The sequence below is a fragment of the Lactuca virosa genome, chromosome 6, assembly GCF_052849685.1.
Source record: "Lactuca virosa cultivar CGN04683 chromosome 6, Lactuca_virosa_CGN04683_v6, whole genome shotgun sequence".
NCBI classification, from domain to species: domain Eukaryota; kingdom Viridiplantae; phylum Streptophyta; class Magnoliopsida; order Asterales; family Asteraceae; genus Lactuca; species Lactuca virosa.
The window spans coordinates 90,623,862-90,637,538 of NC_136431.1; positions in this window are offsets into that span (position 1 = coordinate 90,623,862).

A 13,677-nucleotide genomic window follows, 5' to 3' on the forward strand; every position below is an offset into this window, starting at 1 on the left:
GATATGTTAACAAAAGCAGTATGCAGAAGAGTTTTTCACAGCTCTATCAGCAAGCTTGGAATGATAGACATGCATTCTCCAACTTGAGGGGGAGTGTTGGCATGAGCTGTCAATATCGGATGTATTTTAGAGTTTATTGTATTACCCTTAATAGTCCTTGATTGCCCTTGATTGTAGGTTATATTATAGGAAGCTGGTTGTATGTTCTCTATATATTCTTGTTGCTGTACACTATGTATAGATATAGAAATCGGAATCTAATTCCTCCATTGTCAAGTTCTGTGATTTACAAGATTCATTGGATAATACTTACTAAAAAGTAAAATCAAATTTATCAATTTAGAAATTCTATATCTAATAACACTTTTATTGATGCCATACTGATGAAAAGCATAAAAGGAAAAGAAGAAGAAATAACGCTACTGCCATATTTAAAACAAATTTCTGTAGCTACGTAAGTCTTTAATCTGAATTAAACAGAGACCACAAATAATCAATATGGATACATACTTCTTTTGCCAAAACACATGTTCAAGTATGCTTCAACCATCTAAAACAAAACACCTCATTTCGCAACTAATTCATGTCCTTCTCAGCTTTCAATTATCCAAACTTCAAAAACTCTAGTCATGTATGGAAGCATCAACATATCGGTAGTTTATAACTTAGGGTTTTGAGATTGATTATATATGCTGCTTATAAGAAGCAAAAGGAAAGCAAATATTTGACATACTATCAAGATATATAGAAAATGCATATTGAAACCTGTAAATAGAAGATGAAGAAAAAACAAACAGCAAGACATGAGACGGAGGGTGAGGTAGACCTGATTGTTGGTGGCAGAGGAAAATACGCAAAACAGTTGGACAAGCGTGATTGATTAGCACTTTTTCACATTTATTTACTCACGTTATACTCCTCCCCTCCAAATAGGTATAAATAAACTCAGAAATTACTTTTGAACTTAAAAGATTGAGCATACCTTAATACACCAACGACTAGAAGCTCCATCTTTAAAGCCACGCTTCTCTTCATGAGGATATTTGCCTTGTATTAAAATAGACCTCGGAAATAATAAGTTATTTTGCATAACCTTACAGAAAGTAAAGGGATTTCGTCAAATAAAAAACCCTTTAAAGGTGTGAGAACACTATATTTCAAAAATAAACATAAATGAAAGTCATGAACCCTAGATTATGAACAATAAAAAACGATTATCTGTCTTATGAATAATTAAATTTCATTTGGACCAAATAAAGTTGAATAGCTCGATCAATCGGGTTATCCGGAGTATACACAACTCAGAGACCAGCGCACACCACTAATGTAGATCGGTGGTTTAAACGGTTGAACCGACAGTCGTACCGAAAACCATCTCATTAGACCGATTCAACTAAAAAATTGTTTTTTAAAGCATTGTCCATAAGTTTTTAAAATATCAAATTTATCAAAATCTTTAGTTTTAACATCTATTCTGTGATCATTTAAAATATTTTAAAATCAACAAAAATATAAAAAACTGACAATATTGTCCCTGATCCTAAATTCTTGGAATCATCTTCTCATATCAGTATCACAAAGGACGTTACATAATTTAGGGTTCTCCAATCATAGAATTTGTGATGATATCGATTCCATCATGTTGTATACTTGTTGACAAGATTAATTTGATTGTTAGGTTGCAAAGGTCAAAGTTTAGTTGGCTGGGGAATCGGAGGCAATATATAGCGATGCTCATGGTGGCTGAGATCAGGGTCGTACCAATGGGTATGCTCATGGTGGCTGAGATCAGGGTCGTTCCAATGGGAGGTGCGTCTTCCTCACTGTACTCACGGGTCGAAAGCACCAAGGGCGGCCCATTGGATTGGATATCCTGTTATATGGTAGTATGTTATTATCTGTGAGATCAGTATCCTGATATATAGGGTAGTAGAATGTGGTAGTGATATGTAGATATGTCTGTTTGTTTGGTTATATGTTTATCTGTTACGTACATGTCGACATGTTATATGTGGTTAGGTTGAGGCGGTGCTGCTTTGTGTTGAAGGCCAAGATACCATGGGCGGTCCGAATAGGTTGTAGGCATTGCGAGGCGGTCCAGTCAGGCCGAAGGCCCGACGAGCGGTCTGGATAGGCTATAGGCCCTGCGAGGCGGTCCAGTCATGCCGAAGGCTCGGTAGCGGTCCAGATAGGCTATAGGCCTGCGAGGCGATCCTGTTAGGCTGAAGGGTCGCTTATGCATGTTGTTGTTTGTTATATTTATGTGCAGGAACTTTGGGGAAACTCACTAAGCTTTGGCGTACAGTTTTAGTTTATTGTTTCGGGTACTTCTGATGATCATGGGAAGGCGAAGGCGTGACCGTACACATCCTCTGTTTATGGATTATTGATTTTGGGATACTTTGATATTGATAAACAATTTGGAAACAATGATTTTTAAATATTTTATGATTTTGGGTTGTTTTAAAAAGTTTAATTTTGTTGTGATTTTTGTGATGTTACAATTTTTTTACGAAAAAAAGTTGGAAATGGGGGTGGTACTTGATTTTGGAAACATGTTTGGTTGGGAGATGGAATTCTTATAGATAGGTTCCCGAGGCTTTATGCTTTGAAGGTTCATAAAGAGTGATAGTTTTTGATAAACAGAGAGACAATACTTGGATCTGGAGTTGGTTTAGAGAGATTTAAAGTGGTGGTATTACAGTTGAGCAGTTCACGGTTTTGAGAGGGCTTCTTAGTCAAGTTCAAATGAGTGATCGGTCGGATTCTTGGGAGTGGGAGTTAGAGCCGAATGGTTCTTTCTCATTTTCTGGTACTAGGTGCCATATTGATAACATTATACTTCAAGAAGGGGTTATTGGTACTAGATGGTGCAATATAGTTCCAATAAATGTAAATGTTTTTATTTGGAAAACTCTTTTGAATAGACTTCGTACTAATGTAAATTTGGTAGATAAAGGTATTGATGTACCTTCCGTGTTATGTCCATCGTGTTCGTTGCATGTGGAAGAGTATAATCATGTTTTTGTTAGTTGTGATGTGGCTGATAAAATATGGGAGAAGGTCATTAAATGGATCAATCTTCCTTTTCTTCTTTTCTCTAATATTGAAGAGATTTTCTCAGGGGTAGATTTTGTTTCTTTGGGAAGAAATAAAAAGAAAGCTTTAGAGACCATAGTTTTGACCACGATATGGACGATTTGGCAGTATAGGAACAATGTTGTCTTCCAGACACCGATCATAAAGAGGAGCAATATTCTTGAAAGCATTGTAATTCTTTCTTTTGATTGGTTTACGAATAGACTCATTAGAAATAACATTACTTGGACATTGTGGTTACAAAACCCAATGATCCACAACTCTTTGTAGTTTTTCTTTGCTAGTTTCCTGCTAGTTGGTTTTTATAAATTTTCTTAGCTGGTGAAAAAAATGTTTTGAATAATAGTATAGTCCTTTTAGTATGATTATATGGTTTAAATGACTCCTCAATTTTACCTTGCGACACCGATCAATTGAGGTCCAAAGGTAAGTTTGGTTGAAGATGTCCTGTAAGTGCGATTTTAAGGTTCACATGACTTTTTTCCTTATTGTGTTAGAAATTCGTACTTGTTTAGAATCCATAATTGTTCGAGTATGTATTTCATCATGTTTCAAAAATTAGAAATCAATTGCTTTATTCCATGAAAAAATGTCTGAGAATGGATTTTCAAACAAGTGAATTCATCCTCTTTCCAATATGTGATTTCATAGGTTTTTTTGTTCATCAAATTTCCAACCAGTAATCTCACAATCATCAAAATTAGGAATTGAGTAGATATAAATGCAAAAATTTAACACCATTTAAGAGATAAATTGGGGGTGGAGAAGCTATTGTATAATGATTAGATGCTTTATTTCATACATAAATTAAGGATGAAAAAGCTTTATTCATCAACCTTTCCAACTAGTGATTTCCAAAACTGGTCCAAGGTTAGGTTTGATTTCCATAAGAGTCGATGGTTTATACGGAAATGATGTTGGTGGATAGTGGAAGGAAAGTCAGATATGTAATGCAAGTTATCTTCGTTAGATGTAGGGTTTTCACCGGTGGCGGCTACACTAGTGTAGGAGAGATTCAGATAAGACACATGAGAGGTGGGGGTGCATGGATGGTGTAGGGGGTGGGGTGTTGTGGGTGGGCCATTTATTTTTATTTTATTTATTTATAAAATGGTAAAAAAAGTAATGGAAAAATATTTTTTAAAGAATAAAATAGACATTTCAAGTTCTCTAATGACCAAATCTATATTTTTTTTTTAAAAATTTTGGACCTTAGTTACGATAAAATTAACCTACATAGAGTACTTTTACAATTTTATCATTTTTTAGAATCAAAATAGCCTTCGGCCATTATTTCACACCCCGCCATTTCCTACGCCAAAAAATTGAAATATAGAGCCCATTTTCCCACACCCGCCATTTCACACTAGAAATATACTGGTACTCTCTCCGTTATGACAGAAGAAAAAAGAAGAATGGTAAACCCTAGCCACCACCACTATAACCTTTTGTCGTCTCCGGCTTCGTCTCCGTCTGGCGCCTGCATTTTTCGTAAGCTAATCTCTTTTCTTCTTATCTTCTGCATTTCAACCTCCATTACTATGTTGGTTTACACAGTTGATAGTAGAACAACTATGTGGAACAATGATCTTGAAATCTACCACAATTTTAGATGAAAATCAAATACAATTTCAAGATAAAAAGCAGAACATACATTATACAAACACGCCCTGGTAAATAATGGAGACCGCAAAGAGTTTACGGCCGTACATTCCTCGGACCGTACACTCCTCGCAGCCATAAACGAGGCCGTAAACGGCTTCGGCAGTATACTCTTCGGATCTTATCTTCTCGGAAGCCGAACCTTAACGCATTGGAACTTGTTCACGGTCGTAAACTCTAGCCGACCTCGGACCGTAAACGAGGTTTACGGCCGTAAACCCTCGGACCGTGAACCCTCACACATATATATAGATTTCCTTCATTTTTCCTTCATTTATCACATCTTCCAGCAAAGAACTCTCAAACTCTCTTAAGTATCATCCACCAAGAACATCATATCTCCTCAAGAACACACTAAGATCATCCTTTTTCATCTTATTCAAGTGATTAAACACTAGTTCATCACATAATCTAACAGGTATAAATTTTTGATCTTGTTATCACTTCAAGAACACCCTTCCATCTTCAATTATTAGGCTAAAATCAATTGATTTTACTTGTTTTCACGAAGAACGTGAAGAACACGTGAAGAACACGAAGAACAAGCACCTCAAAACCTTTGAATATTCTTAGAATCTGGTCTAGAATCATCAAGTGTTCTTCATCCTTCAAGAACACCTGGCCGTAAACTCATATCAGTCTCCAATCTAGCTTCAAACACTTCAATTTGTAAGTTATACTTACAAATTAGTCCGATTTCTAATCATTCCTATGATTATTTTAGCTAATTGGATGCATATATGTTATACAAATAACTATATAGAACTTGTTTTATTGCGGGATTACACTCGTGGAACTAAACATCCTATACTAAATCATCATTTGAATCACCCTCCAAAAGGTGAGTTCATACCCCCGTATTTTCATAGTTTTTACTGTTTTAAAGGGGGGGGGGGAATACAAGTCTAACACAAAGATTTTGTGTTATAAACAAATGGTTTCAATTATCTTATCAAAATGGATTTCAGTTAACATCAAATCAAATGGTTTTCAATGATTGTATCAAAATGACATCAAGTCAGCAAAATGAATTTCAAAATATCAAACTTCTTTTAAATATTTTAATAAACTTATATTTCTCCAAAAAATCATACTAGTATATATATATATATATATATATATATATATATATATATATATATAAGATTTAAAAGACTTAGGACTGATAACCTACTTTGGTTCCTTTTCCTTGTTTGGATGTGGGATTATAAGCATCAGTTATTTGTCCGAGTGTCATTTAAATTTTACTTATATATATTTGTATATGTATACAAGTATAAAAGTTAGTTCATTAAGTTTCAATTACCCTTTGTAACATGTTGAGCAAGGGGTTGCATTCATGAATATTCAGTATCAATACAGAAAGTACATATAAATTATAATAGGTATAATTTATGATTCACAGAACATTAATTCACGATTCAAGTATACTAGAGTACATTGTTTTACAAGAACAAAGGTTTGATTCAAAACTATTCAAGGGTATACATTCTTTCAGATACATGTTAAGAGTACTAATTCAAGAAAGTACTATCAATCATTTATTTCAGAATGATTGGGTTTTCATAACTATTATACATGTAACGTTTATATGCTTTTATGAGACAAGTAGTTCAGGTTGTTTAATTCATTTTAAACAACATAGTAAAGTCCTGACATTATAACCAGAATCTCCAGTCGGAGATCGAAACAATGTGTGTATAGATCTATATTGGGATTGACAACCACGCACTCGGGCTGCTAGCTACAGTCAGGCATACACGCCTGTGAGTGACAAATTGTTATTAGAATGTTTTCAGCGCATTCATAGCGTTGGGTCAGGCCATCTAGTCAGTATGGTTATAATAACTCATACAAAAGATATTAACAATACGTTAGTGTATAATTAACTAAACTTAAGTACATTTTCAAAGTACTAGTTTACAAGATACAGTTTACAGTATTACATTACAGTTTACAATAACAGTTGATGAAATCAGACATACTCTCAGATACAAGTTTACAAAAGGATTACAAATACAGAACATTGGTTTACAAATAGAACAGTTTTATGTAACAAAAACTAATTTTCATATACATCAGAAAATATAGGATTTTCTGGAACAATTTACCTATTCAAGAAACAGAAAACATTCTTTCAAACATAAATACTTATGCACTCACTCAACTTTATGTTGATACTCTCTTTTCAAATTACTTGTATTCTTAGGGAACCAGTAGACAGGTACACCCCAAGCTTTTGAGAAGATGGAGCTATTTATGTCTTGTCTTCTTCTTTTGTATAACTATTTAGTTTCAGTATACTATGGTGAAACACATGTAAATAATTATACTTTTTAAATACAGTGGTTGTTTGTACTCTGATTACTATAATGCATGTGTTGTGATACTACAAATGAAGTCCTCCACCCCCGGACGTTTCCGCCGTCTGGTTTGGGGGTGTGACAGAGCAGGAGTTTCAGGATCTGGATCTAGTTCAGGCACGAGCATCGAACCAATTTGATGAGGGATTACCCGAGTTCATTGCTTCTAGGATTACTAGCTGTACCCTTGATGCGACCCCGGTGATGTTTGGGTCGATCAAGGAGGGTATCATCGAGCTGATGGAGGATCGCCTTCGGATTTTCAGGGCCGACGTGGCCGCTCGCCAGTCAGGGGACCACACTCTCTCCTTCAAGAATTTTAGGGGATTTAGGGCGCCATATTTCTTTGTGGTGAAGGAACCTATTGCCGCCAGGTGTTGACTGGCAGATATCGAGTGTGCCAAGATGACGAGCTTCTGCCCCGAGGGGTCGAAGGTTCGATTCACTGCAGGATGTCTGAAGGAGCGAGCTTGGGATTGGTAGGAGGAGGTTGGATATACTCTGGGAGTCCCACCCATGGATGCTATGTCTTGGCCAGATTTAGTGACCCAATTCAGGGCAGAGCTTGCACCAGTTGTTGATGTGCAACAGCTAGCGAGTGCGTTCGTGGATATGAGACAGACGACAGAGACTGTGGCGGAGATCACTGCCAAGTTTCGGGAGAGAGCCTTATTGGTACCTTAGTATGATGCACACGAGGAGATGAAAAAAACTCGGTACAATGATATTTTGATATCAGACGTTTGGGAGTTTGTTAGTTTTTCCGCTTGCCCGACATTGGATGACATGATAGCTAGGGTCCGAGAGCAGGAGATTGAGTTAGAGCACATCGGTAAGAGGAAGGCAGAGCAGGGGCAGGTGAATAGGGTTTCAGTGAAGAAAACCAAGGGTTATGATTCTAGATCAAGGGGCCAGCACGGCCGGAACCGCTGTGGCAAGTGCGGCAAGGCTCATGACGGAGTCTGCAGGTCAGGTAGTTTGGAATGCTATAAGTGCGGCAAGACAAGGCACTTTGGCAGGGATTGTACTGCTACTACTAACATCAACGGATCAGATCTGATTTGCTTCCATTGCAATCAGACGGGCCATACGAAGGCCAATTACCCGAGTTTAGCAGCAGCGGGACCGATGGTAGCACCTGCTCCAGTGACTTTACGGATTACTGATGGCCGCCAGGGCAGGGCGGATGCGCCTGCTGTGAGTACCAGGGCTTTTCAACTAACAGCACCAGATGTGGTGACAGTATCGTTCCTTGTGAACGATATTTTCTCCTTGGTATTGTTTTATTCGGGGGCTACCCCATCTTTTGTATCTCTTGCGCTCAACAAGAGGTTTGCCGATGCTCCGGGAGAGTTGGATCATCCACTAGAGGTTGGGATTGCTGATGACCGTCTGGTGCGGGTATCGATGTTTCACCGAGGATGTACCTTTGAGTCATTTAGTTACCAGTATCTGATTGACTTGGTTCTGATTCCCCTGCGTGATAGAAAAGTCATTGTGGAGATGGATTGGTTGAGCCCCAATGGGGCGATGATTGATAGTGGACTTCAATTGGTACGTGTTCGGACCCCAAGTAGGGAGAGTTGGTGATCCATGGTGAGGGTGCTCATCGTGGTCCGACTCTCTGTTCGGCAACCAGGGCCAGACGTTATCTTCAGCAGGGATGTTCTGGGTTTGTGGCTTATGTGAGGGATACCGAAGAGAAGGGTGAGGTAACCATTGATGATGTGTTGATTGTTAAGGAGTACCCAGATGTGTTTTTGGAGGATTTTAAGGGAGTGCCTCCGGAGAGGCAGGTGGAGTTTCAGATTGATTTGATTTCAGGTGGGGCACCGATAGCCAAAGCACGTTATCGGCTAGCACCTCCAGAGATGCAGGAGTTTTCTACGCAGCTGCAAGAGCTGGTAGACAATGGATTTATTCGACCGAGTAGTTCACTCTGGGGAGCATCGATATTATTTGTGAAGAAAATGGATGGTACGCATAGGATATGTATTGACCACCGGGAGCTGAATAAGTTAATGGTGAACAACCGTTACCCACTCCTGAGGATCGATGATTTATTCGATCAGCTGCAGGGTGCCTCTAGGTTTTACAAGATTGATTTGCGCTCAGCTTATCATTAGATGAGGTTCAGGGAGGAAGACATGTAGGAGATGGTCTTCCGAACTCGTTATGGTAATTACGAGTTCGTGGTGATGCCTTTCGGGCTCACCAATGCTGCAGCCGCATTCATAGATCTCATGAATCGTGTATGCAGACCTATGTTGGATCAGTTTGTAATTGTGTTTATTGATGACATACTGGTCTATTCCAAGACTCGGGAGCATCATGAGGAGCACCTAAGGGAGGTATTGGAGACTCTGAGGAGGGAGAGATTGTATGCGAAGTTCTCCTAGTTTAAGTTATGGTTGCACGAGGTGCAGTTTCTGGGGCACCTTGTCAACTAGAATGACATTCTAGTCGATCCGGCAAGGTCGAAATGGTGATGAGGTGGGAGGTTCCGAGGTCTCCATTTGAGATTCGAAGTTTTCTTGGATTGGCATATTACTATCGGAGATTCATTCAAGATTTCTCAAAGATAGCGGTTCCTTTGACCAGGTTGACAAAGAAAACTGTCACATTGTGTTAGGGGCCTCAGTAACATATACCTTTTGTGACTTTTAGACATAAATTGTATGCAGTACCGATTCTGACACTGCATGATGGTGTTGAGGACTTTGTGGTATATTGTGATGCTTCGATCACGGGTTTAGGTGCAATATTGATGCAACAGGGTCATGTGATTTCGTACCCGTTGAGGCAGCTGAGGCATCATGTGGCGAATTACCCCACACACAATTTGGAGTTGGATTAGTGGTGTTTTCCCTCAAGATTCGGAGACATTACCTCTATGGAGTCCGTTGTACTATCTATACGGATCACAAGAGCCTGAGGTATTTGTTGGGTTAGCCAAACTTGAACACGAGGCAGTGCAGATGAATGGATGTGGTAAAGGATTATGATTGTAAGATCCTTTTGATGGGGTTTGAGCATACTAACACTCCTAAGGTGTTCATGCAACCCTAAATACCTTGGATCTATGTTTTCACTATTATACATGCAAACTTGAAGTTTCCAAGGTATTACCCTAACTAGCATAAAAAACTTTGATACATAGTGAATAAAACAAGTTAGAAAACATACATTTTGTTGTGGCTAATTGCTTGGAGCTTTAAGAGCTTAACACCAATAATGTGAATCCCTCAAGTGGAATCACAAATCACCACCAAAACTTTGGAAACTTGGAAGAGAACTACACTGCTCACAAAATCGGCCTCTCCTTGTCAATACACTAGGGTTCCTTTTTTCATGAACCAAAGGGCTTCTTATATAGTGTGCACATTAGGGCACACCATGTAACTCATGACTTTCCACATCCCTCATGATCCATGGTTTTTAACCTCCATGGAGCACCCATGGGTCACCACATGGGTTAAGCCCATCATAAGGAATCATGGATCACTAGCCCACATTATAAGAAAGAATGATTTACACAATCAATCCCTATATATTTAATTAGTCTCTTTTGACCACAAAACTGATTCCAAATTAATTATTGATCAATACCAATTAAATAATATGATTTCATATTAATATACTATAGCTAATAATATATTAATAAATCATACATATCCTCTTCTCAAAGTCCAAATTGTTCCGATGAAGTGCAACCGAAATGGACCATGCTAAATCGGGTCAAGTACATACCAAATATAGTTATGGACTTAGACACCTTATCCGACAGTCTCCCATTTGGATAAGTATAATAACTATAATTTCAAGTACGACTTCAAGATCCGACCAGCAATCGTAGCTCTTAAAACCTGTTGAACTAGAATGCGCCATTTCAGACAAGTGATCATATAATCCTCTATTCTAGAGATATCAGTCGGACAAATACATGGAACAACGTCATACTGATTGTCCAGCAGTGTGTTTCCCGATTCCTGATTTGCTTGACATAGAACTTAATCGAACACATCAATTGAGTTCTGACCGGGCCCGACACATAAGTAAAAAAAAAATCATCGAGGGGCCCAAGATATCGCTTTTAATCCTCTAAGGACTAAAAGGAACATATAAACTTCGACTCATATGCTTGTACTAACTATTCGCCAAATCATACACGACAACACGTTTTATAACATCAAGTTACTGATGCATTTTCGTACTATCAATGCACAACTAACTCACAGTCAACAACTCATATCTCTTGGTTTGAAGACTTATACGATATTATCGTCTCACGATCACTCAAGATAAATTCCATGAAGTGATACAAGTGAGCGTGGGTTTAATCCAATACTCAGAACTTATGAGCACTCATGAATGTCATAGCAATGTCTAACCATTTCAGACAATCTACAAGCCAAATTCATCACAGTCTTGATTCAATACCTACTTCCAAATTATGACCGACTGTGGACAGTTTGAATAATCTTATTATTCTGGAAGTCAAAACATGCAAAATTGAAACAATAGTAAATAATTGAAACAAGATAGTAACTTTACTCATAATAAAACAACAACTTTTATTTAATCATTAAATGTCAATTACATTTTACTTATTACAAGTTTAAGAAATAACTATCTAATTATTAAAACTAATATCGTCTTTCAGCCCGATACTCCTTGCATGCTGCAAATGCTTAACCCTATTCAGTCCATTTGTAAGGGGATCTGCTGGGTTCTCTTCTGACGATACCCTCTTTGCTACGAGGAGTCCTTCTTCTATCTTGTGTCTTATGAAGTGATATTTTATGTCAATGTGTCTGGATCTGCCATGATCCCTTGGTTCCTTGGCTAAGGAAACCACACTATTTCTGTCACAGAAAATCTCCATAGGCTCCTTTATAGATGGTACAACTCCAAGGTCTCCAATGAAGTTCTTTAGCCATATCGCCTCCTTCACCGCTTCGATCGCTGCTATGTACTCTGATTCGCACGTTGAATCAGCTACGGTCTCCTGCTTGGAACTTTTCCAAGTAACTGCTCCTCTATTCAGGGTAAATACCCAGCCCGACAGAGAGCGGAAATTATCTTTGTCGATCTGAAAGCTGGCGTCACTATACCCTGTCACTCTCAAGTCATCACTCCCACCGAGTGTAAGGCCCCAGTCCTTAGTCCTCCGCAGGTACTTGAGAATGCTTTTCACTGCAGTCCAGTGAGCCTTGCCAGGATTACCTTTATATCTACTGACCATGCTCAAAGCAATGACCACATCAGGGCGAGTACAAGTAATAACGTACATGATCGAGCCAATAGCGGAAGCATATGGTAATCGACTCATCTCAGCTATCTCAGCCTCTGTACTCGGACTCTGAGTCTTGCTCAGTCTGGCATTGTGCTGGATCGATAAGTCACCTTTCTTGCAATTCTCCATGTTGAACCTCTTCAATACCTTTTCCAAGTAGGTGCTTTGACTAAGTCCAATTAATCTCTTACTCCCGTGTCTCAATATCCTTATCCCTAGGATATAGGCAACTTCTACAAGGTCCTTCATAATGAAACACTTCCCAAGCCAGGATTTTACCCCCTGCAAGGTTGGTATGTCATTTCTTATAAGTAGTATGTCATCCACATACAATACCAAGAAGCTAACTATACTCCCACTAGCTCTGACATACACACATGACTGATCCTCACTTCTCGAAAAGCCAAACTCTTTGACTTTCTCATAGAAACAAAGATTCCATCTGCGAGATGCTTCTTTCAATCCATAAATGGATTTCTCAAGCTTACGCACTTTATTAAGATACTTAGCATCGATAAAACCATCTTGCTTACTCATGTAAACATCCTCAGCCAACTTTCCGTTAAGGAAAGCGGTTTTGACATCCATTTGCCATATTTCATAATCATGAAATGCAGCAATGGCTAGCATAATCATAATAGACTTAATCTTTTCCACTGGTGAGAAGGTATCATCGTTGTCAACTCCCGGAGTTTGAGTAAATCCCTTCGCAACCAGTGGTGCCTTATAGGTGTGCACCTTCTCATCCATGTCGGTCATCTTCTTGAAGATCCATTTGCACCCGACTGTCTTACGACCCGGTACATTGTCAACCAAGTTCCAAACTTGATTGTCATACATGGACTGAATCTCGCTGTCCATAGCCTCTGTCCACTTTGCAGACTCAGGGCCTTCCATGGCTTCCTTGTAAGTGTTAGGTGAGTTCCTAACTCTTGTGGAACGCCTCAGAGGTACAGATTCGTCAATCGTTTCAACAGGAGTTTCCTCCTCAGGTTGATCGCTAGTGTTTAAGGTTCCCTCACCGCTTGACTCTTGAAGCTCTACAAGGTCAATTTTCCTCCCACTGTTTCCTTCGCTTATGAATTCTCTCTCACGAAAGACTCCTCTCCTCGCAACGAAGACAACATTGTCACTCGGTCTGTAAAAGAGACAACCAAAGGATTTATGTGTGTAGCCGATGAAAATACACTGCTCACTTCGAAGTTCGAGCTTGTCATGACTCTCGTGCCTCACGAAAGCCTCACAACCCCAAATCTT